Source organism: Macaca nemestrina, chromosome 4 (assembly GCF_043159975.1).
Source record: "Macaca nemestrina isolate mMacNem1 chromosome 4, mMacNem.hap1, whole genome shotgun sequence".
NCBI classification, from domain to species: Eukaryota; Metazoa; Chordata; class Mammalia; order Primates; family Cercopithecidae; genus Macaca; species Macaca nemestrina.
The window spans coordinates 50,829,234-50,856,494 of NC_092128.1; the positions used below are offsets into that span (position 1 = coordinate 50,829,234).

The 27,261-nt window shown below is 39.3% G+C and overlaps 1 protein-coding gene across 50 annotated transcripts in view; it reads left to right on the forward strand.

Moving 5' to 3' along the window:
- The window catches only part of LOC105475296 (neuronal cell adhesion molecule), a 304,974-nt gene that overhangs the window by 30,533 nt on the left and 247,180 nt on the right, over positions 1-27,261 (forward strand). For 17 of the 50 annotated variants that reach the window (XM_011730394.2, XM_071094655.1, XM_071094636.1 and 14 more), the window contains exon 2: positions 27,052-27,210. The exons of 30 other annotated variants lie outside the window; for them this stretch is intronic. The gene's annotated coding sequence lies outside the window, so the exon portion shown is untranslated. Of the gene's footprint in view, positions 1-27,047; positions 27,211-27,261 lie in introns of those variants that run through there. 3 more of the 50 variants (XM_071094642.1, XM_071094645.1, XM_071094664.1) reach the window with 1 other exon arrangement.

Consider the following 27,261-nt stretch of genomic DNA (forward strand, 5'->3'; position numbering starts at 1 on the left):
GGATTTGGAGTGAGGAGCCTAGAGAGTGGGCATTCTAGAGGAAAGGCATGCTTGTGAAACAGTAAGGAATACTGGCTTGAGTAGAGCAGAGCTTTGGTGCCAGAATATGGAGAAGTTGATTGGATGAGTAAAGTGGATCAAATTGTAATAAACTTCCTTAGTCAAAAGTTGGTACCCCACTGCACAATAGGGAGCAATAGCAGACTTTGATTAAATAACTAAGATGATGAAAGCATTGTTCAAGGAATAGTAAATTGCCAGCTGTAAACACGAGGCATGTATCATCTCAACAGTGTTTTACACATTGTTGCCGACCACTTCCATCAATATTTGTGGCTTTTGAAGTCTGGTTTTTTGAAAAACAATAAATAATACCAAAATATTTATTTTGGGTTGTGGTGATAATTACATGTTTTGCTTGCTTAATAAAATGTGCTTGTGTGCCCTTTGTTCAGGCCAAATGACAGGTGGTCTTAATCTGCTGATGAGGAAAAGAAGTCACGGCCTCCTCTGATCAATGTAGCTGGCTTTTCACCACCATCTTAGACCTTCCTGTTTTATAAGGGGGGTGGGCTTCAGCCTTACCCTGAATGAGGCTTCTGCTCAGAGAAAGAAAAATGGTGCAGACTTCATCTGGTCAGAGTAAAATGTATTTCCCTATGGGCATTATGCATTTGAATGCTTTATGAACTTACATAAAGGCATTTGATTAACCAGTTATTTTGGATAATTAAAATACAGGGGAAATATCAAGTGCTCACTCTGTTTAAGCCTTGTGCCTAGAGCACAGTAATGAAGAAGGTATGTTTTATTGTCCCCATGTAATATCTAGAGTTTTGGGGGAGAGGGGTATATATATATTTATAAGAGACTATAATATGTGAAAGAGTTGTGTAGCTGCAGCTCATAAATGACCATAAAATTAGACTTGTAATCACATTCTGCTTCATGTCTAGTTCTGATGACAGAGATGTAGCTATTTTCTTAGTCACACAGACATAATCAGTCCTGCTTCAGGCATGCCTGGAGTCATTCACTGTACTCTCTTGAAAATCTGAAACCCTTTTTAAAAATGATTAATGCATTAGTGTCATCTTTGTATGATATACATTTAAAAAATCCTTTCTCATAAATAAAACAGCAGTTTAGGCCAGTTGCTCTAGACTCAAAAGAAAGCCAGGAGCAATAGTGGCAGTGAGAGAATGCAGAGCCATCTTGAGGGGAAGTCTCTGAGCCTTTCCTTAGTAACTGGACTTCTGTCTGATGTGTGAACCATGTACTCTCCAGCCATTTCTGTTCATGATGCACCTAGGCAATGTACAGTGTCAACAGTTAATCTGTCATGATAATGATAACAACACATGTTTTGCCAATATCGTCTCCAGAGCCAGACAGGTCAATGTGATAGTTTTTTGTGTTTGGGTGGTTGCTATTTTGTAATTTACTTTATAACCTTGAATTTAGATCTATTAGGTGGATGAGAGTATATTTTAAATATGTCTAAGAACTATAAAGTCAGGGACAATTATTTGAGGCAGCAAAGTTGTTGGGATATATTTCTGTATCTTGACAGACTCATAATAGATTGTGAGGAAAATGGACACACTATGATTTTGAACCTGAAAGCCCTCCCAAATCACCACAAATAAAACCCACTGATTTAAAACACTGCACATGTATCACCTCTTCTGGGGCCAGATTCCTACTTTGCAGAGTCATAGGAGATAAATCTTTGGGATTTAGTATTGTGCAGGGGTCTCAATCTCCATGTATATTGGGATAAAATAATCAAAATGAATTTGGAAATATCTGTGAAATAAAAGTTGGGAAAATAAATCTTTATTTTTTAATGTTCTACTTCTTCTGAGTTATTCTCTTCCATTACCATCTTATTTTCTTATAATCTTACTAATATTCTAGCAAAGTGGTTCTTAACCTTTTGGTTCATAATCTTTTAAAAAATCTGATGAAAGCTATGACGTCTCACCCCAGAAAATTGCTCATGTGCACGTGCTTGCAAAAAATTTCCATGAAATTGAGGGGTTGGGGGTAGACTTTACTGAACTCTAATGTCCTAAGGCATTAATTGAATGTAATGAATTAACTTCTTATCTATGCACTAGCTATGTACCATCCTTGAGAGAATTGAGAAAATAATCATGCAAATAATTTTCTCCAGAGCTTAATTCTCTCAGAAGTAAGTGGAATCCCGCTTGAGAAAGGCTGCAGATGAAACAAAACGAATACACTAATGTAGTGTATATTTATACTCTATTATACATTGGACTCATACAGCTATAGTCATATTGCTGCTCAAAAATAACATGCAGATTTTGGATTTAATAATTATACATGTTTTAAAGACAGGTCAGTTTCCAGTATATTCTTTCCCCTCTGATATTTTCATGATGGAATAAATTATTCAATTCCACTGAAATGACTATTCACTCAGGGACCTTTGAGAAGCATTGCACTCTAGGTGTAGATAGGACTAACCTACATTCAGTTTTAAAAACCAAGAACAATAGTGTAAACCCCACTGACAAAAACTATGAAGTCTGAAAATGATGCGTTTTAACATGCCGTGTAAAGGGCCCCTTTCCGCTTCCACACATCTTTGCTTTCTTGCCTGGTGGGCAACACATCCCTTTATTCAGATGATTAGTTGATGCACTGTAATTGTCAGTTTGAGACACCAGCCATATCTCTGATCAACTTCCCTGTCTCCGGGGCTTCCAGGAAGCCACCGCACAGGCAGTTTTTCCAGCACCTCATCTTTCTTACTAAACAGAATGGCTACCTTCTCAGTTATTTCACCAGGAAGACCACGTGGGGTTGAGGGAGCAGTTTCTAGCTCACTTCCTTCTCACCAGCTCTCTTTGATGCCCCACTCCTGGTAGGAAACCTGATAAGCCCTAATTGGTCAGTCAGCACTGGGCTACACTGGGGCCCTAAGATTTCTGGCTGTGAAGGATAATGTTTCTTTTCTTTCATGTGAGTGTATAATCCAAGGTCACTGGGCTCAAAGAGGTGAGTGTGATTGATCATCAGAACAACTGCCCTGGGGCACATTTAGAATATGTGCTTTCCTTTTGGAAGAGAGGGAGAAGCACATGGAGAAGAGGGGATGACAGTGGTATTAACAGCTTTAGATGTGGGATTTGTCCCTATGTTCAGTGGGGCCAAACTTTAAGATCAACTTCCAGAAAAAGGATTTCAACTCTCTGATGTCAGTGTATGTCAATTATGTGGCTTCTCTGTAGCTAGGTGTTTCTAGCCTGGGAGGTAGAGGCCTTAGCTCTCCCACAGCAAGCAATAGCCCCTGAGTGTATCACCCAGGTTCTTGGTGATGACACTGAGTGGTAGAGAACAGGTCAGATTCTGTTTAATAAGGTCATGAAGTGTAATATAGCACGATTGCCACCAAAAATAAAGTTCAGCGCTTAAAGTATTAACATAAATCTCTGTTATCTGGAATATAGACTTATGCAATGACTGAGGTGCTTCTTGGTTTTGTATTTTGGAACTTCCCTCATCAGTCAAATCTTTTCTGTTCCCACTGCTGAAGTTCTCTTTTAATGCAAGCTCAAAGCACATAGTCATATTTGAAGTTACCTTTTGTTTTTATCCCGTCACTCACTCATGATTTTCTCATTTATGTGTGTCTCGTCCTTTCCTCTCTGAATCAGGTGATTTCCACCCCCACCCCCACTTTTGTTAAGAGATCCTTGCTGAAGGCTGTGTTCTTGCCTCAGTCCTCCCTTCCTACCCAATCCACCTGTTTCTCCTTCACTTTCCCTTCCTTCTTACTTTTCATCTTTCTTATGCTTTCATTTACTTCCTTTCCTGACTCACTATCCTTTCTCCCCTCAGCTATCTCTGATCTTTGTATTATGTATATATTTCATTATTCCATATATGCAAAAAGATAAAGAGGGACATAATGAGCATCACCGTCCTCTTTACCCAGCTGAAGATGCAGAAAGTCACCATAGCTCTTAAGTCCCATCCTGAACTGCATCCCTCTCCCTTCTCTCCAGAGGTAACCACTGTCTTTAACTCTGTTTCACATCCTGCCTAGGTTCCACTGGGCGGGAGGCAGGATGCTTTCCCCTGCACTCAGCCTGTGCAGTGGCCCCTTCTCTTGCCTGCTGGAGGCTAAGATGGGGGGCTGAAATGAGACGACCACCCTACTGCAGCCAGGGGAGGTGGGAGTCAGGGCAGGTGGGAAAGGGGAACTCTTTCACTACAGAACGTGGCTGAATTGCTGCTCATTGGAGAGTCATGTTATTATTCAGATGATCTTCTCTGGCCTCTTTTATATATTTAGATAGGAAAATACTGTTACACGTTCAGTGAACTTTTACTAAGCACCTTCTCAATGTCTGACACTGTGCTTAGTAGGACTTTCTTTACGGGGGTCTAGATTCACTTCAATCCTCAGCTTTGTATTTTCCTTTTCTTTTGAATTGAGAAACCCCATTATACTTTGAAGTGTCTCTTTATGTAAAGGATGACCTGTATCTTTTACTTTAAATGTACTTGTCAAAGCTGGGTGATGTATTTTATATTATATACTCTGCTTCTCAGTTTGTTTGAAAGATTTCATGTACACAAAAGAGCTCAGGCCAAAAGGATACAGTGAGTGAGTATTCAGTAAGTGACTAAGCTGGGTGACCTTAAGCAAGATTTTTAGTTTCTTTGGCATTGGTTTTTTAATGTGTGAAAATAGGGGTAATAATAGTCCCACCTCCCAAAGCAGTTGATGAAATGAGATAATGCATGTAAAGTGTTTACTGCACTGCCTGGCTTATAGCACTAAATAAATGTTAGCTACTATAACATGGCATTTTAAGCTTAGAACATTAAGTCATGATGGAATTTATTTGAAACATTGTAGAGTGGAACATAGAGCTTGAAGGCTGTGTGACTAGTATTGCAGCTTAGAAAAGAGAGACAGAAGGGAGGAACATACTCTGACCTAAGAACTCGTGAAGTGACTCTTGGAGGAGGTGTTACCAATGAAATGTATTTTGCTGTGGAGGAGGTTGGAATCCCCACTTCCTGTTTTGACTATTTTGACTACTGTTCCACTGTATGTGGCATGCCATAAACATACCTTCCTTTTAATGGAAAAGGTTGCTGCCATTCTACTAGTCAGATCTTTTGCCTGCTGCTAGACAAACAGAATTAAATATGTCATTAATCTCCACAGGGCAGGTCAGAAGTCTCTCTAGACTCCTAAAATCCTGAACTAAAACCACAGAGTTCTCAAAATAAACTGTGCAGTTTGGTCAGAAATGCAAGATGATTGAAGAGCAAAATGATTTACTCTGTCAGTGGTTACTACCCAATTGATTTTTCTTAAGTTGTAGATTGAATAGCTTCAGTTCCCTATCTGGAATACAGGGGAAAACATACCTGCCTCTTTTATTTCATAAACAAATGAATTGACATCATTTTGTATTTTAACTTTGTGGGGTTTTTTCCTTCAAATAATCTTATGACTAAGATGACAATAGTAATAATGATTCTAATACCTACTTCATGAGTAATACTTTTCCTTCTACAAAATACTTTCACATTCTTTATTTCAGTCCATCTTCAGTAGGCTTACAGGTTTGAATTACATTTCTCATTGGGGGTGACTTAGTCTTGCAGTGCTCTATATTATTGAATAATTATAAACATTCAAATATATGATCATGAGACATGTAAACATTGATAACTGGCATGTGATATTATAGGCAATACTTTAGCATGACTAGTCAAAGATGAGTTTTTGCAAATTAGCTAAAATATACTAACATCTGGCTCACACTAATTTCTCTCCTAATGCTTTCAGCCTATTCCACTCCATCTAACATAAGATTATTATTCTTTTATGTTGTTTTACACATATTTTATACACACACATATATGCATATATACACTTAACAGTCCTTTTTCCCTAAGCACCTACCATAATGTTGAGCTCACAGTAGAGGCATAATTAATCCTTCATAACTGGCTATGTAGAGTTGCTTTTCTGTGTATGCTATTTTGGGGTATGTAGGGGAATGAAGTTATGTCTTTGCTTTCCAACAGTTGTGGTTTTTATTAACCTTTAGTTATCAAGCAGTCTTTATTTTTCTACCATGTGCTCTTAGAGCATGTGCTCTTACTACGTTAAAAAGATGTGTGTCATGAATAGTTTCTTCCCATTCTACATTTCCTTCTGTGACTCTTTTCTCTCTCACACACACAAGATTTTGAAAGATGCTTCCTTAAAGAGCTCCAAGACAGTGTCATGCAATGGAAAGAGTGTAAAACTAAGGGCATGACACATCTAGGTTACCCACGCATTAATTGGGTTTCTACTTTGGCTTTTGGGAGATTCAGTAAAACCTAAGAAAGGAAACCAATGGGGACCAAAGGAAACCAGTAGGAACCACGGATGCCTAAAAATCCCAAGTCACAATGTAAATTCACACAGAATAAGTATAAAATGAGTAATTGGGCAGTGGGTACTATTGGAGATAGGAAATGTTTTGTGAATGGGGAAATTGTTATCATATCTTCCCATCTAGCTGAGAAACTCCCTCTCTTATAAAGGACTCCAGGATTTCCTTAAAATTTGTGGCTAGAAGAAATGTGGATAAGAATTTATTTGCCTATTTATTTACTTTAAAGATCAGCAATTCATGTATTGGTAAGACCTTTCCATTTATTCAGAACACACAGACTGTTTATTTTTAGCAAAGTATTGCTCACTGTTGAGGGATAGAGATCTTCTCAGAAGTCAAAATGCATAAAAGAGACACTCATCAGACATCAGGTGTCTGCAAGGATTTGTGTGTGTGTGTGGAAAGCAGAATCTCTATAGTAATATCTACTAGAGAGGTATTTTTCATGATGATCAAGATATTCATAGAGGCCAGACAAAGATAAGATCAACACATTTCAGTCCACTTTTGTTCGCTTTCCCAGATTCCTTAACTGGGTACAGATGTTCAGAAAGGATATTCTTTTATAGATTCAAATACTTGAAAATTAAAAATAAACACACACATACACACAAAGGATGGAACTAAAATATTTGTAAGTACTTAAATTTGCAAAATCTTGGTTTGCTACTGAGTAACTACAAGATGACTGTGTGGTACGTACAGTGGAAAACCAAGTGAAGTGTATTCAGTGGTCTCAGTTTCTCCTTTGTACATACACTCATTTCCCTTCTCTGAGGTGCACTTGGAGAGACTTAATGCCTACTGGACACCCTCACCCTGACATCAAAACCTGTTCTCAAGAAAGAATCCAACTTTAATCCACTAGTGAAAATTTAAGTTATTTATTTACCTGTTCTGCTTTAAACTATATCTCTAGTTTTGACATTAAAAGTTTTTAACTTGGATAAAGGAATTTTGGGTGTGGACATGAAAGTGGAGACATGTAACTTTCTGAGAGACAAGAAGTGCCTTTGAAATGAGAGTACCTAGGTGAGCTCCCACTCTTGTATGGCTTAAGCATGCCTGTTTGTGAGTACCATGTAATATACTCCTCAAAATATCCTGCGAAACTCATAAAGAAAAGGACTGAATTTAAAGTGAGCTCAGATGGGAAGAGTAACATTTGATGAAATATGCAGCTTTATTTTATGTTGGATTTTGGGTATTAAAATGCAAAATCTGTAGCAAGTAGGTAAACAGGAAAGAAGTGAGGTAAATGAAAAGCAATATAAATCATATTCTTCCCTGCGATGTAAGAAATATGTTAAGATGAAGAGGATGTAGAGGAGAAAATTATGAAAGTGAGCTGGTCAGGGTAATAAAGAGAAGCAGCTAATTGGAGATTATCTGAAAATAAAACGTCTGCAGTACCCTCTGGGGAAATTAACTGATTAACTGCCAGATGAGAAGCATATTGTAGGAATACAATGACTAACGTTATCTTCTAAGAACAGTTATGGGGATGAGGGCACTCCTTTTACTTAAAGAAAAGATGAAGCAATGAATCACACAGCGATGAAAGGAAATACATATGATAAGCCCTAACCAGATCAGACATTCGGTGATTTTTGTGTGTGTGTGCAACTAGTTATGTATACACATATCCTATTAGTGCCTCTCAATATCAGAAGGACTAGGGGATATTTTTGGAAGTTATGGGTAGGGAAGAGTCATCCTGAAAAACTTGATTTTTCAAATTTTGAGCAGATTTTTTCCTCAGAATATTTGCATGGCATGATGTTATTAGACTTGTTACTTGTGTCATATTCAAAAGCCTATATACACTGATGGTCAAATAAATTTTTATGCTGTAAAATAAGCCAGAAAAGAATCCACACTGTTGTATGAAAATGTTGAAATTATATTGAACCGTTTTAATAATCATGTTAAGTGTTGGCCTTCATTAAAACTTGAAAATGAGGATGGTGATGTATTTTCTAAGTGCTTAAGTGCTCAATAATTGTTCACACATGGGTGAATATATATATACTTAGTGATAGCAACTTTCAGTGAGTGAGTGCGTGTGTCTATATAATATGTATACAAGATAAAAGACATCTCCCCTCCCAGCCAGTGTGTGGTCAGCCCAATGCTGCTTTCACAGGCAGGCTGTGGTGCTGACCACTTCAAGACAGAATGTCATCGCTTGTCCCGTCTATTATGCTCTTCAGGAAAACATTTGTCCTAAGATCCTAGCTGTGATTGGTGTCCCCTGGAGATGCCCTTCTGCATGCTATTCTGTGAGTGGGCTTGTCTTTCTTCTCAGAAGACGCTTTGATAGAGTGTGCTTCATGGAAGCACAGAAATCTTTTATTTGGTGAGAGAATGTCTACCAATTTCTGGAGAGAATCTCCAGAAATACCAGTCAGCAAGTCATTTTGCACTAGCCTTGAACTGTGGGGAAGACCACAGAAATGCATATCTGTGGTAGCCATGACTCAAGGAATTGGGTGACCACACCTCTCCTGGTCACCTAGAAGTCATTTCTTGGTCTGCCTGTTACAGGTGTAGCTTCTTGGGAATGATGTAAGAGCAGAGGGGCTTCCGGAGCACCATGCTATTATTCCTCTGCTGAAGTCAGGGTGCATCCCATTGATAGCAACTTTCAGTGCTAAAAGGCTAAAAGGTTGCAGTTTGGTGTGTGATATTGAGAATTGTTGCCCACTTTGTGTACACATTGTTAATTCACTGCAGCTTAAGGGCTGCCATAGTATCGGAAAGCTGGGCAATGAGTGACTGTCTGTGAGTGGTATTTAACCAGGTATTAACACCAGTGTCACCTCTGTAACTTGCAAAAGAAAAAAGAAAGAAACAGATAGAGAGAGAGAGTGTGTGTGTAAAAGAAAGAGAGAGAAGAGCAGAGAAAAGAAAAGAGCCATCTGCCTAGTGTCCAGAGATTTAGAAGTTGAATTCTGGACATCTGAATTAAAAAGAAAAAATTATAGGTTGTTATGACATGAACTCCCAATCAAATTGCTAGAATATTTACCTCAGTTACCAGAAAATTATTTGTTTTCTTTTGCTAGGGTTAGGATGTTTGTCCCCTCCAAAATTCATGTTGAAATTTAATTGCCTTTGTAACAGTATGAAGAGGTGGGACTGTTGAGAGATGATTAGGCCATGAGGGCTCCACCCTTATAGGTAGGATTATTGTTATTATAAAGCGATGAGTTTGGCCCCTTCCCTGTCTCTCTCTTGCTATCTCTTGTCCTTCTGCCTTTTGCCATGGGGTGATGCGACTAGAAGGTGGTCACCAGATGCCAGCACCTTGATACTGGACTTCTCAGACTCCAGAATTGTGAGCCAATAAATTTCTGTCCTTATAAGTTACCCAATCTCAGATTTTCTGTTATAGCTACATAGAGCAAAACTATGGAAACTAAGACATCTCCATAGCAATTACAATAGGCTACTGTTGGCTATTAGCTTAAAGCATCCTTAGAAGCACCAGTATTATTTGATCAAATTAGGGGAAGCGCGTTGTGTTGCAAAAGCAGAGAATCATGAGACATTCAATCACTTACTCTTTAAGGGAAGATTTTCCTTGGGGGTATTAGTCTGTCTAGTTAAGGAAGATTTTTTTTTTTATTTGTCTCTTTCCCAAAGTAGTAGGCAATTAGACATCAAATGAAATTAAAAATCCCTACATGATTGTCTCCTGGCCAGTACGTGTTGCCTGCTGCCATAGAAACAGCTCTCTGATCTCAGCAGTGATGACAAAGCATAGTTCTGACAAAGCAGGTTCCTTTGCCACATGCCTGTGGTTTAATCTTTTCCTCTTTTCCCCCGTGAGGCAGTTCTGTCTAGTGTTGTCAACCATGTCAATTTTGCGGGAATGTCTCAAAACATCTGTAATATACTGATTAAAATAGACACTATGGTACTATAAAAGAAATCTGCTGTCTCTATCCTACTCCTGAAATTGCATCTGCAGTTTTATTTAAAGCAAATGCAGCATTCAAATCTCCTGTAGTTATTCTTGCTCCATGAAGATGAATATCTTAGTCATGCTGATCTGGAGGGATGGACTCACATCAGCAGCTGGCCCTGTTCTGTCATGGAAGAATCATTCTTCTGGACTGGAAGAAGCATGCAAAATGTTTCTGAAATGTTCGCAGCATCTCTCAGAGGAAAAGGGAACTTCATGACAGAAATATAGCCAGAGAGGGCCGCTGTGAAAAACACTGGAGGGTAAAAAGAACTACATAAGAGCAACCATTTGGAAGCCACAGAGCCTCTCATCTCCTTTTTGGTTTTTTGTTTGTTTGTTTGTTTTTTGAGATGAAGTTTTGCTCTTGTTGCCCAGGCTGGAATGCAATGGCGCGATCTCAGCTCACTGCAACCTCCATCTCCTGGGTTCAGGTGATTCTCCTGCCTCAGCCTCCCGAGTAGCTGGGATTACAAGTGCCAGCCACCATGCCCAGCTAATTTTTTGTATTTTTAGGAGAGGCAGGGTTTTGCCATGTTGGCCAGGCTGTTCTCAAATTCCTGACCTCAGGTGATCCACCGTCTTGGCCTCCCAAAGTGCTGGGATACAGGCATGAGCCACTGTGCCCGGCCTTCTCCTTTTTATGGTTAGAAATTAGGATGTAGGGCAACCATTTAATCAAGAAGCATTTATTATCTCTTTTTATCATGCTTCTTTCCTGCCATGCCCATTTCTCATTGCATCAGATCTAAGCCCCCTTTTGATGTTTTAGGAAGTCATTAAATATTGTTCCTGTCCTCCCTCCCAAGTTTGCGCCATTTGAGAAAGACAACACAAAAACCAGATTGAAGGAGAAATGCCAACTTGATTACAGTTCAGGCTGACTGGGGAAGTGATTAAACATGTGGCCACAAGGGCTTCCGGGTACCTCCTTCTCCATTAGACGTTGTCACCCTCAAGGTCCCACCGCAGGCTGTTGCTCACACGGGCAGGCCTGCCGAGGAAAGGCACCCACATTGCCAGATGGCAGATATGAAAGAGAGACCAGAAGGCTCAGGGCCAAGAAGACCTTGTTTCTTCCCCCAAACTCCTTGTGCTGATGGCTCACAGGTGTGATGGAGGGCGTGGGCGAAGCTGGGAATATTATACTGCAACCTCTTAAGAAATGGAGTGTTTTTTTTTTCTTTTTCATCTCTTCTATGGTAATATAAGGAGTAGCAAATGCCTTTCACCTCCAAACCCCTCTCTCTCGCCTCCGCAGCTCTCTGCTATGAACCCTGGACTCGCCCTGCTTCTCCCCAGCAAGCCCCTCTGTTCAGGGAAACTCATTGTCCTTCTGGCTCTCCCTGCTTCTCCTTACCACGCCCACTGTTGTGGCTGTGCTGGCTTCACCAAAGTGACTCTTCTCCAGGGAACACACTCTCTGCAGTCCTCCCCCCTTCTCTGTCTTCCCAGCCTTTCTTTAAGCCCCTCTTCCTTAGCAATCTGCCCTGAGTGAGATCTGATGGTTTTCCTCTTCTCAGTGAATGTTTTGTATTTATTCTGGGCTCTGTACACTGAGTAGTATCAAATGATTCCCATTTTCTAAACCACTGCACAATTTGCCCTCTGATTACATTCATTCATTCCTTTGTCTTTTTCACTTATTGTTATATGGGTAGAGTCTGGCCTCCTCAGTTAGATTGTGAGGCTGTGTGGACAGGATTTGTTTCTTTTATACCACTTTTGTAACGTTTCTCAGGGCTAGTCTAATGTAGAGTGGAGAGTTTATGTAGATGATTGTCTTAGCCTCGGTTCCCTAGAAAACAGAATCTGAGCTCACTTGAGAAGGCTTTATGAGGAGATGGAATTCCAGGACAAAAGTAGTGAGGGAACAGGGAAAGCCAGACAAATATAATACGTAACAGTGCTTTGCCAAGCTGTCCAAAGCTTCTCAAGGAAACACAGCTGGTTGCTCTGTGACACACTGTCTTGCAGACAGGTCTTTGGGATCACTGTACCTTGCAACAGTCTGTCACAAGAAGGAATGGCAAGGAATCGATCTTTTAGCTCCTTCTTATCTCCTGTCTCTTATTGGTCAAGGTTATCCCATTAAGTTTTAAGTTCCTGTTTTTAGATTATGTTACCATGACCCTCTGGTCAGCCTCTGGGGAAGCCCGATCCTATACCCCACAGCAAAGTGCTTTGTTGGAATGTAGAAGTGGTTCAGGAAGCCAGAATCTCTATAATAGCAGCTACACAGGATGAGGGTGCAGGGCTATAGCTCCTGCTGCAGTGTGGACATGACAGAGGCTGAATTAGAGCCATCGGCTACAGAGAAGCTGAGACAGCTGATGGTGTCGGGAGAAAAGATGGTGGCTGTGGCAGGGACTTTACATTGAGCAAGCTGCTAGAGTAACAGTGTCGAGAGGGGCAGGCAAACCTGGGAAAGCAGAAAAACTGGACTCAATACAGCACCAAATGAATTTCTGTTGGCTGGATAACTAAATATAATGTTTAATAAATATTTATTGATATCTGTTGGTTAATTGCCCCCTATATTGCTGTCTTTCTGGAATTATTGGGAGACACAAAGGGAAATCTAAAGCCAATTTAGACTAAATACATAAGTGTTGAATGATCAGAGTAAAGGAAGAATAAAAATGTGTGAGATCAAGGTAATTAATCAAGGAGGGCTTCCTGGAGGAGGTGAGTTTTGAGTTGTCTTTCAAAGGCTTTAGTGGTAAGGATTTCGAGAGGAAAGGATTATTTAGAATGGGAGAAAATATTGGCAAACTATACATTTGATAAGTGGTTAATATCCAAAATATATAAGAAACTGAGACAACTCAATAACGAAAAAACAGCCCAAGTAAAAAAATGGGCTAAGCACCTGAATAGACATTTTTCAGAAGAAGACATACAAATGGGCAACAGATATATGAAAAAGTACTCAACATACTAATCATCAGGGAAACGTAAATTAAAACCACAGTGAGATATCACCTCACACCTGTTAGAATGATTATTATCAAAAAGATGAAAGGTATGAAGTATTGGCAAGGATGTGGAGAAAAGAGAACACTTGTACACTGTTGGTGAGAATGTAAAGTAGTACAGCAATTATGGAAAGTAGTATTGTGGCTCCTCAGAAAATTAAAAATAGAACTACCATATGATCCAACAATCCAACTGGGCATGTATCCAAAAGAAATGAAATCAGTATATTCAGATATCTGAACTCCTGTGTTCATAGCAGCACTATTCACAATAGCCAAGACATGGATCAACCAAAGTGTTCATCTACAGATGAATGGATAAAGAAAATGCAGTCTATATATACAATGGAATACTATACAGCCATAAAAAGAATAAGATCCTGTCATTCATGACAACATGGATGAACCTGGAGGACATTAAGTTTAGTGAAATAAGCCAGGCACAGAAAGACAAATACCACGTTATCTCACTTTCATGTAGAATCTTTAAAAAACTGATTTCATAGAAGTAGAGAGTGGTTACCAGGGGCTGGGGTGGTGGGAAGGGAGGGAGGTTCAGGAGATGTTGGTCAAAAGATACAAAACAAGTTAGGAGGAATAAATTCAAGAGATCTATTATAAAATATGATGACTATAGTTATTAATAACATATTGTATTCTTGAAAAGTGCTAAGAGTGGGTTTTAAGTGTTCTTACCATAAAAATGATAAACATGTGAGGTAATACATATGTTTATTAGCCTGATTTAGCCATGCCACAATTCATATATATTTCAAAACATAATGTTGTACATTATAAATATATACCATTAAAACAAAAATACAATAAAAAGTAAGTGATTATGAGGGGGAAAAGAGGAAGGAGTTACTGCAGAGGTCTCACACAATCTTAGGATCTGAGCAAAACACCAGGTTTGGGTGTAGATTTCAGACATCTGCTGTGATAATTTAGCTTCATCTTTTTTTTGTAAAATTTAAGAACAATCTAGAAAGTTGCTCATGCTTTGGCTTATACTCTAAACTTTGGCAAGACTCAAATTTTTTTTTTGCCTTTGAGATTGAAATAATGAAAATTGGTGGTATATAGTATTGGCAAAAAGATGGAAAAACAGTTTTCTTATACATTTATGAATGTATAAGTCATAATAGCCTTTTTGGAAGTCAATTTGATACTTTTTATCAAAATTTAAAATGTAAGTAATCACTGAACCAAAAATTCCATTTTGGGGAATCTGTGTATACATAAACATATTTACAAAATTCTTTACTGTAGTTTTCTTTCCTTAAAGAAAATGGGTTAAGTACCTATCAACAGTGGACTGTCAATAGTGGAATAGTTACAAAGCTAAAGTACATCCATACTGTGTGGCTGTTAAAAGATGTAGGCCTGGCTGGTTGCGGTGGCTCACGCCTGTAATGCCAGCACTTTGGGAGGCTGAGGTGGGCAGATCATGAGGTCAGGAGTTTGAGACTAGCCTGATCAACATGGTGAAACCCCATCTCTACTAAAAATACAAAAAAATTAGCCAGGCATGGTGGCACATGCCTGTAATCCCAGCTACTCAAGAGGCTGAGGCAGGAGAATTGCTTGAACCTGGGAGGCAGAGGTTGCAGTGAGCTGAGGTCGCTCCATTGCACTCCAGCCTGGATGACAGAACGAGACTCTGTCTCAAAAAAATAAAAATAAAATAAAATAAAATAAAGGTCTCTGCTCGTGTGTACTGATATGGAACAATCTCAACACATGTTGTAACATTTAAAAAGTAAGTTGTAAAATAGCATATAGTATTAACATCAACTCGGTTATAAAGAAACAACAAAAAGTAAAACTTCAAAAATCCTGACCTAATGATAGAGACATTCAGAGACATTTTCCTTTTTATTCTGTTAACTTCTGCAAGTATTCATGCATTTAAATTTGAGGGAAAAAAACTTTAAGGGTATCATCCTTTAAGAGCCAAAATTTATCTCCCAGAAAAGGTTAGAGGAAATTTTCATGTTAGTGCTTAAGAAAAAAAAAAGATAATTGGAGAGAAATCCATAGGTAGTTTTATATTAATAACATTTCACAGAACATTTGGGATGAGGAATTATTTTTATGAATTGAAGAAAAAATAAATGCCAACTGATTAAAAAAGGCCTTTCATAGCCTGAAGTAGTGGAAAGTTGGAAAAAGTATCAGCAATCAGAATATAATCAATTCATTGTAGAAGGGAAGTTCTTTAAACAGAATAAAACTGAAAATGGAACAAAATTTTGTACTTACCTGATTTTATGTGCAAATTAACAAGTTTTATCGGGATGATATGAAAGATGTTATATAAACTATTTCATTTCAAGGATGACATAGCAAACAAAGTGTTTTTCTTTGCTTGCTTTACCTTAAATACTGACCCAAGGTAGAACTAGTATAGAAAAAAAACCAGTTTCAAGGGTCTGAACCACCCAGTGCTGGACCACTTCCTCCACTATCCCTGATAGGCGCTCAGTCATACAGGCCGCCCTTCCACACTTGTTGTGACAGAGGACTTGGCTTTCACAAGGTGACCTGTTTTGTCCTTGGACAGTTCTCCTTAGAAAGTTCTTAGTACTGTACTGAAGTAAAATCTACCTTCAGGGAAGGTTTACCTCTAACACATATTAGATTGAGCTTTAAAAATTGATCAAGGCCCAGTCCCTACCTCAGACCAATTAAATCCCTGGGATTGGGGCCCAAGCATCAGAACTGTTTTTGAAAGTGCCCCAGGGAGTTTCATGTACATCGAGGACTGCCAACCACTGTACTCCCAGAAACCCATCAAATTTAAATAGCACTCTCACATTTCACCTTCATCTTTTCTCCAAGAAAATTATCCCCTACTCTTTCTATGAAATGACTTGTAATGTTTTAAAGTTTTGTGGGATGAGTGTCAATTCATTCTGCAACCACTATAACAAGATTTTCTTAATAAGAAATTGGGTGAAATACAGTCATAGTGACTAGAATTATAAGGAAACAGACCCAAATTTACTCAGGGCTATTTAATATGGGCTTATATTTTTCTATCTGTACTTTAATGAAGTTTTTTAACTTGAGAATTCAAGGTCTGCACAGTTGCAGCAGTTGTACTAAAATACAACTTAAGAATATGGATTTGAGAGTCTCTTGAGTCAGGAACTATTTGCTGGGTATGCCTGTAGTTTGTAATGGCTCAGGGTTCTTCTTTTTGTAATGATCTAAAAACAAACCCAGGGCGGTGGCAGGAATAAGTCAAAGGTGAGAGATATATTTGGCTTGATTTAGTGGGAAATCAATCATTCAAATACAACTTTTTAATATGAAAGATATAATATGCAAAACATAATTTTTATGTATAAGTTAGTAGTGAGAACTGCAAATTATGATATAGATAGTGTTAGAATCTAGGTGTCCTCCAAAAGTCTATGCATATTATTTTATCTAACAAGGTAAACATAACCTTGTGTTCACAGCTTCTATGGGTGTGAGATTTTTTTGCCAGGGGAAATTTTGCTAAATTTTAATTTTTCACTACTAAAATAAGGGTCTATTACAGGTTACATATAAGATGCTGTTGAAACCATTAGAACGTGGGGGAAGCCATCATGCTCCTCCTCCTCCAAAATGGGGTCTTGGACCCCTGAGCTGGGCATTGGAATGAAGGAGGAGTGACCTGTCCTCAGGCCTAGTGCCTGGAGACTGGGGTGATGCGCGAGATGGCACCGGAGTGAAAATGGAATTGAAGAGTGACCCAGGGAGAGATTTAAAGAGGCTCTGGAGAGAGGTCAACAGGAGATGTCAGAACAGATGGGGAAGTTTGGGAAGAAAGTGTCAGAAGCTTCAGATTTTTGTATGAGTGTGGCTGTCGCAGACTGTTGGTAGGAGGGGGAGGTGCAATGCATTGAGCTGGTTATTGAAAGTTGCCAGATGGCTTTGCTTTCCTTCCTATGCAGGATGTAAAATATGTCATCCATTTCTATTTAGAAAAAAACCTTCAGTGTTGTTTTGTTTTAGCTGAAGCAGTGATAGTGATCAGCAGTCTGGAAATCCTACCTTTTTGCAATTTACATTTCTCTTAATACTCTGCACACATTGATCCTAACCTGAAATTCCTGCCTGGCCTCCATCCTCTGAACAAAGCGAATCTCCCTCCACTGGGGCCGTGTGAGACTCCACAGCCACCTTCTCTTTCTAGGCAGGTGTTTTGCGCCTTCCCTCACACAAGCAGCTCCCTGAATATGTCACACCCCTCATTCCCCAGCCCAAGTGCTCCATTCACCTAATTTCATTTTGCAGTGCCTTATGGAGGTAGGAGGAGACAAGGAATTGAGGAGGGTGGCAGTTCCAGTTCTCCTACCTGCCCCGCCTCCACAGTCATCCCAGTGAACCCAAGGAGGGCATTTCTTTCTGAATGAGGGTCGGCTCCATTTCTTTCTCTTCTAATCCCTTTCAGGGAGTGCTCAGCTTGGTGAGGAATGAAACCCAATGCTCCATGGCCCCTTTCCAGCTGGGTGCAGTTCCAAACTGCATTCAAAGCCAACACTAATTATGTTCAAGGTTTCTTTTTAGTAACAGAGTAAAGACATATGTGAGCTAGTATTAAATATCAATTTTCCCTAATAAGAGGCCTTGGCTATTTTATTGTGGATATGAAGCTGTCTTGATATCTGTATGTGAAGACACTGGCATAGAACCTCATATGTCAGGAAGGGAGGATGGTGCCCTCTGGCAGGAAGCGTCCAATTTTCCGGGACAGCTTTTCTCACATTCTTGCTAAAAAGCCTGTGCCCAGCTCAGCAGCTTGGCAAATAGAGCAAAACCTCCTGGATCTGAATAGCCCTCATAGAGAATCCGTGATTGCCAGATAGGGCCACAACAGGTTCATTTTTACATTTTCTCCGTTTAGTTTTTCCTAGACAAATCGATAGTTAACTAGTTTGTGGATTTAATCTAGTTTAAATTCATTTAAGAGAATATTGGGCTCTTAAAAAGTGTCAGTTCCATACATGCATATAATCTATGTGCTACCTAGCATAGTACCTAGTACACGTTAGGCTATTAAAGGTTGGATTTATGAATTATTACGAATCATTAAAGGAAGTCTCTAAATTTCTTTGCTGTGTGGCATTTTTTTTTAAAGAAATCTGTTATTGCTTGTAGTTGAAAATGATAAGATCACTTCTTTATTCCCTTATCAATTTTATGACAATCACATCAATTTAAATTTGGAAAGATTCATTATATATTAGATTAATAGTTCTTGGCTTCACATTACAACCACCTGGAGAGTCCTATCCAAGACCAATTAAATCGGAATCTCAATTGTGGGCTTTGGCCATCTGGAGTTTTGCTTTTTTAACAGCTTTATTGAGATATAATTAAATACAACAAACTGCATATATTTAAAATGGACAATTTGATAAATTTTAACATATACCTGTGAAACCATCAACATAATCAAGATAGTAAACATATCACCTGTGGTTTTAAAACCAGCTCAGGTGATTCCTAAGCCCAACAGAGCTGAGAACTACTGCAATAGAGCCTCAAAATCATGAGCTGGTTAAGCACATAACTTATAACTGTTCTTCCCTTCCAATCAGGCAGACTACTCACTGTCACACTACAGATCCACAGCAAATGGTGAGGGCAGGGCTGTGGTGGGAGAAGGTGAGAAATAAGTGGGCATTTTGGCTGGCTCTGCTCTGAGCAGGTACTTGGCCTGAAATACTCTTGGTTCAGTTGATCACAATCTTAGATGGGAGAAAAGGAACTTCACAGTTGAATAATGCTCCATATATCAGATTCTGTATAACAATCTTACTGGTGGTTTTTCAGCCAGTGCTATAAAATAGTGCACCTTTAAAAGATCATATAAAAAGTCAGCCAATTGGAATAACATTAATATCCAATATTAGGGCAGTGATTAAATAGATATGGCTTCTTTACATGGTAGAATATGCAGACACTAAAAATGATTTTATAGAATATTTAATGAGTTGGGGAAATGTTCACAGTGTATGGTTAAGTGAGAATAGCAGGTTGATAAACCAGTGTGTGCTGAATGATACCACTTCTATTCTGAAAAAAGTGAATACAGACACACAAGAAAAATAAAAGACTTGGAAAACATACACCAAAACATTAACATGAACATGGAAGAAAATGTTTAAATTTATTTTAAAAAAATTTCTGTACTTTTTATATTTTGGAAAACAAAAACAATTTTTTGATCCGAAAGAATAAATATTATTAAACATTAGCTGCAGACATTCCCCCACCTAAAAATGAAACCCTATCTAAAATAATGCGGTAGAAATGAAGGAAGAATATAAAAATCATTAGCATTCTAGCTTCGTACTAGTATGCATTACCCAGTAGGCTCTCACTAAATGTTTCTTGAGTGATTTCAGTAAATGACTGGAGCTAAGCAAAATAAACAAACCCCTGCTCAAGTTGGAACAAGTTCAGTTGCTTTTCAGAGTCATCAAAGCAAATTGTTTTGTTTATTCTATTAAACTCAAGTTCGAGGTTGCATGGCATTTGTATTACTGTTGAAGTGTGCTGGCATTTCATTTCATTTTGACTGACTCCAACTGTTTTCCAGTAAGAAGACTGGGCAATATGCAAATAAGCAGGTTGCTGCATATGGGCTGTTGTGATAGTTCTTGGCCATTTCAGAAAAGCTTCAATCCGAGGAGTGTTCTCTCCAACATGGAAGGAGACATGAAATGAGTCTCTGTATCCCTTACCATGTTGAAGTAGATTAAATATTTATGATGTGCATAACATGTGGCTGAAGTATAGCAGAAACTCCCTAATCCCTGTATGTCCTATTCTCACCCTTTACATGAGGCCTGGCTCTGCTTACTCTTGCCAACTTGCAGCTTCACTCGCTCTCTTTGTCTGTTCTTATTACATCTCAGCCTACAGATGCGCTCAAATCTCCTCTGGCCTAAAATCACTTCTCATCCTGCTTTTCCTTAGAGTTATCATTCTATTTCTCCCCTTTCTTTCCTGCCAGTGTCTCAATGAGGTTGTCATTATTTACTGCCTGTTTCCAACCAGAAGTACTTTCTGTCTCCTTTGGACCACCTAAGCCCTTTATTTGTCCTTCACAGTATTTACCGTGGTCATATCTTTACCCCTGTGCTAGGGCAGGAATAGTCCTATCTTTGATGCATTTCTCCTTCCACTTCTGAATTCCTGGGAACATAGCAGTCCCTTGACTGGTTTCTTAGGCTTTAAAGTATCTCCTTTAAAATTTAAAAAAAAAAAAAAAAATTGTAGAGGCAAGTTCTCACTATGTTGCCCAGGCTGGTGTTGAACTTCTGGGCCCAAGCAGTCCTCCCACCTCAGCCTTCCAGAGTGCTGGGATTACAGTCGTGAGCCACTGCACCCAACCTAAGGTGCCTCTTAGTTCAAAAATATGAACAGGTTTGTAGAGGCTTCTGGCTTTTGCCTGGAACTAATTTCCACTAAGTGTCCTGTGTTTTTTCCACATATCAAACATATCTAAAGATACTGCTTTTCTAACTTTAACTAAAATGTAATGTCATCTAGTGGCTTTCCCTCGTCTTTGCAAAGTTTTTGTTTGTGTGTTTACTTAATTCTTTGAGCAGAAATGGGAGAGGCCATGCCACAGGAGGGTCAGAAAGACCTGGATTCAAATGCCATCTCTGACATGGACAAGCTCTCTGACTTTGGAGTCTGTCACTAGACTTCTCTGTGCCTTAATTTGCCCACGTATGAAATTGTTGCAATAATGTCCACCCTTATGGGATTATTGTGAGGATTCAAAGAGGTGTTTGAAACCCTGAGTCCCAAGTATGGGCCACGAAAATTACTCACTGAATGCTGGAGCACCTTTCTTCCTGGCTCCTTCCTTTTTCATACCTGAAAACATGTTCAGAACAAAGAAGCTGCACTGAGGTGTGAATGCCCAGTAGCCAGTGAGTTTGTACGACTCAAACTGGTATCCCAGCGTATTGCTAAATCACTACACTTCATAAGCTTCCTGGGTATCCACTGTCAAATCACAAACCACAAATGTAAGGTCATGAATGCCAACAGTCTCTTCCCTCTGCTTTACTCAACCAATGTGATCTGTCCAAAGAATCTGAAGTAACAGAAAATATACATATCAAGTATTAAAGCAGCAGATGGTATTCATATGCCGCTAGCTCTCTGTGCTGCTCAGTCCCTCACACATCCATAGTCATAGCGGAGGGGACGGGGAAAAAAATCACATTTCTTTCTTTTCTTGGAATTGCCATCTTTTTCTCATCTCTGATGCCAATGTCTTCTCACAAGATTTCCAAGAGAAGAAAAGTCTCACTGTTCTGGAAATGCCAGAAAACGTTCCAAAACTTGCTTAGCATTCTTCCTAGCAACAAATCCAACAACTTCCTCCACATTTCTTCCGGGTGGCATGGCTCTCATTGTGTTTATCACTTTCTGCCCCCAACTAGCTGTACAACCTTGGGCCATTAGTCCTCTTTCTGTGCCTCAGTTTTCTCATCTATTAGATAGGGATATTGAAATTGCCTACCTCATTAAGTTGTCATGAGGATCAAGTATATGCTAACCAGTTATAACAGTACTCAGGATGGAGTAAGCACTCTATATATCACTATGTAGTCATTTTGCCTGCATAACTAATGGATGAACCTATGGGTCAGTGGATGTGGACTAAGAATTACAAAATACCTGGAGTCTTGGCTTAGCACCTTACTAGCTACAATGAGCCATTGAGAAGTTCCTTACTGAAACTTATTTTTTAAATCTGTAAAATGCTAGAAAAACACTTTTTCAGTATTAAATGAGATTACCTCTCTGAAAAATGACCTCAAATGCCATTGAACATAAAGTGGTATTATCTCCTATCTCTGTTCTTGAGCAGTAGCTGCCAAGTCTTAGAGTCTTTGCATTTCTTGTGGCACCTAGTGGGTCTACAACATCAGTTGTTGAAGGAAAAGTTTACCCATTCAGCACAGCCGAGAAGAAGGAAGCAAGCCAGAAAGCCCTCTGAATGGTCATCAGAGATGGCATGAAATTCACACATTCACTCATGTGCTTTTTTAATAGGCTGGTGCATCAGGCCCTCCCTCTGAGGCACTTCCGTTTTACTTTACCCAGAGTCAGCCTGGAGAGGACCAGGCATATCCAATTAGTGGAGTGAGGCTGGGTTAAATTGCTCTGGGCAGGCATACTGACCACCTGAGAAGTGGCACCTGACTGTAATGGTGGAGACAGAAAAACTAAGAAAAGCAGCCAGGAGAACTTAAAAAGCCCTTCGGTGTGAGACTTTTTACTGTAAGGAGAGATCCCGTGAGGCTGACTGAGAACTAAATTAGACAAAGCAGTTGAGATCTTCTTCAGAGAACAGTTTCACTTTGGCAAGGGGATACCGATGACCTAAAATGACAGATTCTGCTAATTCCCATGATTGCCTCAGGGAAGGTTGAAGCTAACTTGGCTCTGTTTTTGCAATATGTTTCTCAAACATAACTTCTTGGTCGACTGCACAGGTAATTATTCCAGCTACAAAGTTCATGTTGCCAGTTATCTCAACTATGGCCTCATTTTCTCTAATGATGCCGAAACCTCATTCTTCTGGGTTTTGCAATCTCTAACGAGTAAATGTTAACACCTTTATCCAGCAAATGAATTGCTTGGTCATATCCATTTATGTAGCTTATTATATTTTTCAGGATAATTGGCAATCAACTTAGAGTATTGGTAATTATTAATTTTAAGTAAATTTATTTTTATTTACTAACAATTTGATTTTCACATTTTTATACTATTTACTCTCTAAAATTGTGTCCAATTTGGTATTGTTGTTGGCTTTTAAATTTTTTATTAGTAGCATGAATGTTATGCTAGATGGTGTTCTTGTCTAATTCATAGATGATGGCATAACGAATATTTTGTAAGGACAGGATTGGGAAGTCAAAAGTTTTTAGCAGGTTGGGATAATGGACCCAATCTAAGAAGGCGAAATATTGATGTTATGAAAATAAAGCCTTCACTCATTTCTAACAAAAAGACTTACAAAAAAATTAGGGGAATATTAACTGTCAGTCTGAAATGTAGCCGTAAGAATGGCAGTAAATGGAGTGCTGTAATCTTAGTCTGCGTGAATTTGGGCACTCTGGGCCGTAGAAAACAGCAGCTCACTCAGAACACCCTAAGGAGGAGGGACTTACTGCACAGCTGCCCAGTTTGGATCTGTAAAGTAGAAAGTTAGGTTTGAGATGACCTCAAGGGACTGACCCCTTTCACATATGGTCTTTCTGCTATCTCTGCATATTTAGTAGGTTCTCCTCTGACTCCCAACATCCAACTAAATCCCAAAGAGAGCAGTTTGATCAACGTGTCTTACTATTGTCTTTGTTCTAGCGTATCTCTGCACAAATCTACCTCCTGGGTCATCCACCAGCCTCTGAGGTGCTCACTCCTGATCCAAGCAGCACCTCTACCAAAACAATAGCTTATTTTTTTCTGAACAGTGGGCTGTGGTTGGGGAAGTTAACATTAGAATATGAACCTGGGTGTGGCTCCAAGGGCCAGAATTGTGAGCAATAAGTAAAAGCTACAGGAAGAGAGATTCAGCTCCATATAATTTCCTTAAAATGCAATGGGCTCTAGGCAGATAGATGGTTGGATTTAGTGACCTTCCAGGCTCCTTCTGTCTCCCAAAATTGTGTTTTTATTTTTAATACCACTCTTCTATTTCTTCCTAGATGTGTCTAATGAAAACCATCTTTTCACATTATTATTAAAATGAGCTATGAAGATAATTCTGACACAGCATAATTAGGATATGTCTAAGGTGTCAGAAACAGTAATGCTTTTGCATTAGCCTCTTAAAATATATTTCATATGCAACATATTTGTAAATTAGATTTTATTATAGTAAATAACAATGCTATACAAATAAAAGAAATAATTTACCTAATGTGAATGAAATGGGACAGCAAACTGCGACATGGATACTTCTCTAAGAGGATTGAAGATGAATGTAAGAATGTTAGAAAACTTTTTTACACATGAATTATGAATTATGTTCCAGAGATTTCAGTTAGGCATTTAAACTCAGATGTCATGATGGACTGAGTTATTTAGGGCAGTTTTCAGTGATGACTCTTCTGATGGCTGCCTGAGCTGAACTTCTCCAAGATAGTGTAATTAAATCTCAGCATCCAAACCGTACTAATTTGGAAGTGTCTGTGTAAGAATAAAAGTTATTCTGTAAAATGTTAATTCTCTCTCAAACAACAGAAATTTAATTGTTTAGCCTGAGAAAATGTGAAAGCACCACACCGTGGAGACTCCAGGAGGCTTCTGTTTCCACTTTCCAGTGTGAGAATGCATTGAGACAAAAAAGACAAAGTAGGTATCAGGGCAGAGCAGCCTTGCCTCCAGCCTGCAAGGGAATTGTATTTCTTTGAGGCAATGCATGGTCGGGAGAGAGAGTAGCTTTGTTAAAAGTCTAAAATTCGAGGTCCATCATTTTTGGGACAAGACTCATCTCTCTTGGCTTCAGTTTCCTCACTGATACGTTGGCGATGATAATAGTACCTGGGTCAGAGAGTTCTTGTGAGGACGAAAGCACTTCTTGGCACAGTGTCTAGCTCATAGAAGGTGCTCAATAGTTTAGCTACTAAGATTACTATTTTCTATTGTTTTTGTTTTTGAGACAGGATCTTCCTCTGTTGCCCAGGCTGGAGTGCAGTGGCATGGCCTTGGCTCACTGCAGCCTTCTCGTCACTGGCTCAAACCATCCTCTCACCTTAGCCTCTAGAGTAGCTGGGACCACAGGTGTGCACCACCACACCCAGATAATTTGTTTTGTGTGTGTATTTTTTATAGAGACAGAGTTTCTTTATGTTGCCCAGACTAGTCTCGAACTCCTGGGCTCAGGTGACCCACCTGCCTCAGCCTTCTAAAGTGCTGAGATTACAGGTGTGAGCCCCTGTGCCCAGCCTGCTATTGTTCCTTTTTTTTTGAGACAGAGTCTTGCTCTGTCGCCCAGGCTGGAGTGCAGTGGCGCCATCTCGGCTTACTGTATCCTCTGCCTCCTGGGTTCAAGTGATTCTTATGCCTTAGCCTCCGAGTAGCTGGCATTACTGGTGTTTTTGTATTTTTTAGTAGAGATGGGGTTTCACCATGTTGGCCAGGCTTGTCTCGAATTCCTGACCTCAGGTATCTGCCCACCTTGGCCTCCCAGAATGCTGGGATTACAGGCGTGAGCCACTGGACCTGGCCTGTTGTTCCTTAAAAAGCAGGAACCCTGTGGTTATGCATCCCTGCCCAGAGAGCCACGAGCCTCATCATTTCCTCGTCGTCAGTGTGGCTCATATCTTTGGATCATACCCAGCCTAGCCTGAAACAGAGTTGTGTCTGGCCCCAGCTCATGGTCCATTTGACTTTCTCCTCCCTAGAAGACCTGACCCCATTCTCATGCTGCTGCTTTGCTTGGACCTTGTGTAAATCACTGTACCTCTTGACCCTGAGTTCCTGCCTCCTGAAAATGGGAACTGCTATAGGGTTTTAAAGTTTTGGATACTATCAATTTAAATTGTATCTATTTTAAATAAATGAGTTGTCAGGTGCCGAAAGTGTAGAAAAGACCGAATGTTAGAGCTAGAGGGGTCATCAAAGAATATCTTCCCTGACTTTCTTTTGCAAAATAATGACACAGGTGCCATTCCACCTGAGATTCTGATTTAATTGGTCAGGGATTTATTTCGTCTGGATGTGGCCCAGCCATCGATACTTTTTAAAAGCTCACCCAGTGGTGCTAATGCACAGGCAGGGTTGAGAAGCACTTAGCAAGCCCAAGGTCATACTGTTAATGGTGGAGGCAGGTCTAGAACTCATGGTTTCTGCTCTTCTTACTACAGACTGACCCTAAGTTCTGGTTTAAAAGAAGCTTTTTGAAGCATTCCTTTTGTGGTTTTACCCTTTCTCATAAAAGTGAGATGTTTAATAAACATAATATTCAAGCACGCCTGTTAGTTGGCTTCTGTTTAATTAAGGTTTTATTCTGTTCACCTTAACCTTTATGCTTTTTGTTCCTTATAATGGTGTGTTCAGCAACCCCTTTATTCCAGATGCCTTCTTTTCTTACCGCCTTCAAAGCCACCTCTAAAATATAATTGCATTGCTGAGTTCCTCTTTGACATTGTCAACCTTGATCAAATACTTAGTTCTTCATTGTTTGTTCTTTTCAGTCTGTATTAGATTCTTCCCCGCCACGGCCTGTTGTTGATGTGACTGTGAAGCACATTGTATTCCCATGAAGCATTAGAGTAGAATAAGATCAAGTGCCTTTTTTTCTTTTTGATTTAGGTGCACCGTTGCTTCCTGCTATTTAGGGGTAATTCAGACCTTCTGTACTACACTGCAATGTAATTGGAATAATGTTACCTTGTTTCATTACCTGTTCCCATTAAGTTGCTTAAAATTTCTTAGACATTGATGTCATTACGTACGATAATGCTTGGTTAAAATTAATCATGGAATTTGATATGTAGTAAGTCTCCCTTGTCAAATTTTAGTACTATAGTGGGATGAAATCTCAGCTTAATAGAATTAGCTAACCGAAAACAATTTACATTGTCCTGTGTTTTTTTTTTTTTTTCCTTTTCAGGGATCTTTGTGATATTCTCCCTCAGCATTCTTTATCCCTTGTTTGCTGAAGACTTTGGCCAAAGCTGGTCTTAGCTGTTGGCATTCTCCTGAGAAAAGGGATAGCTTCAGAAATGAGAAAAACATTTGGGAGGTATCTAGCCCAGTGGACCTTCTGAAGGTGAGAGTGAATTGGTTCTCTCTTTATCTTTAGAAGACTGAATTAACTGGT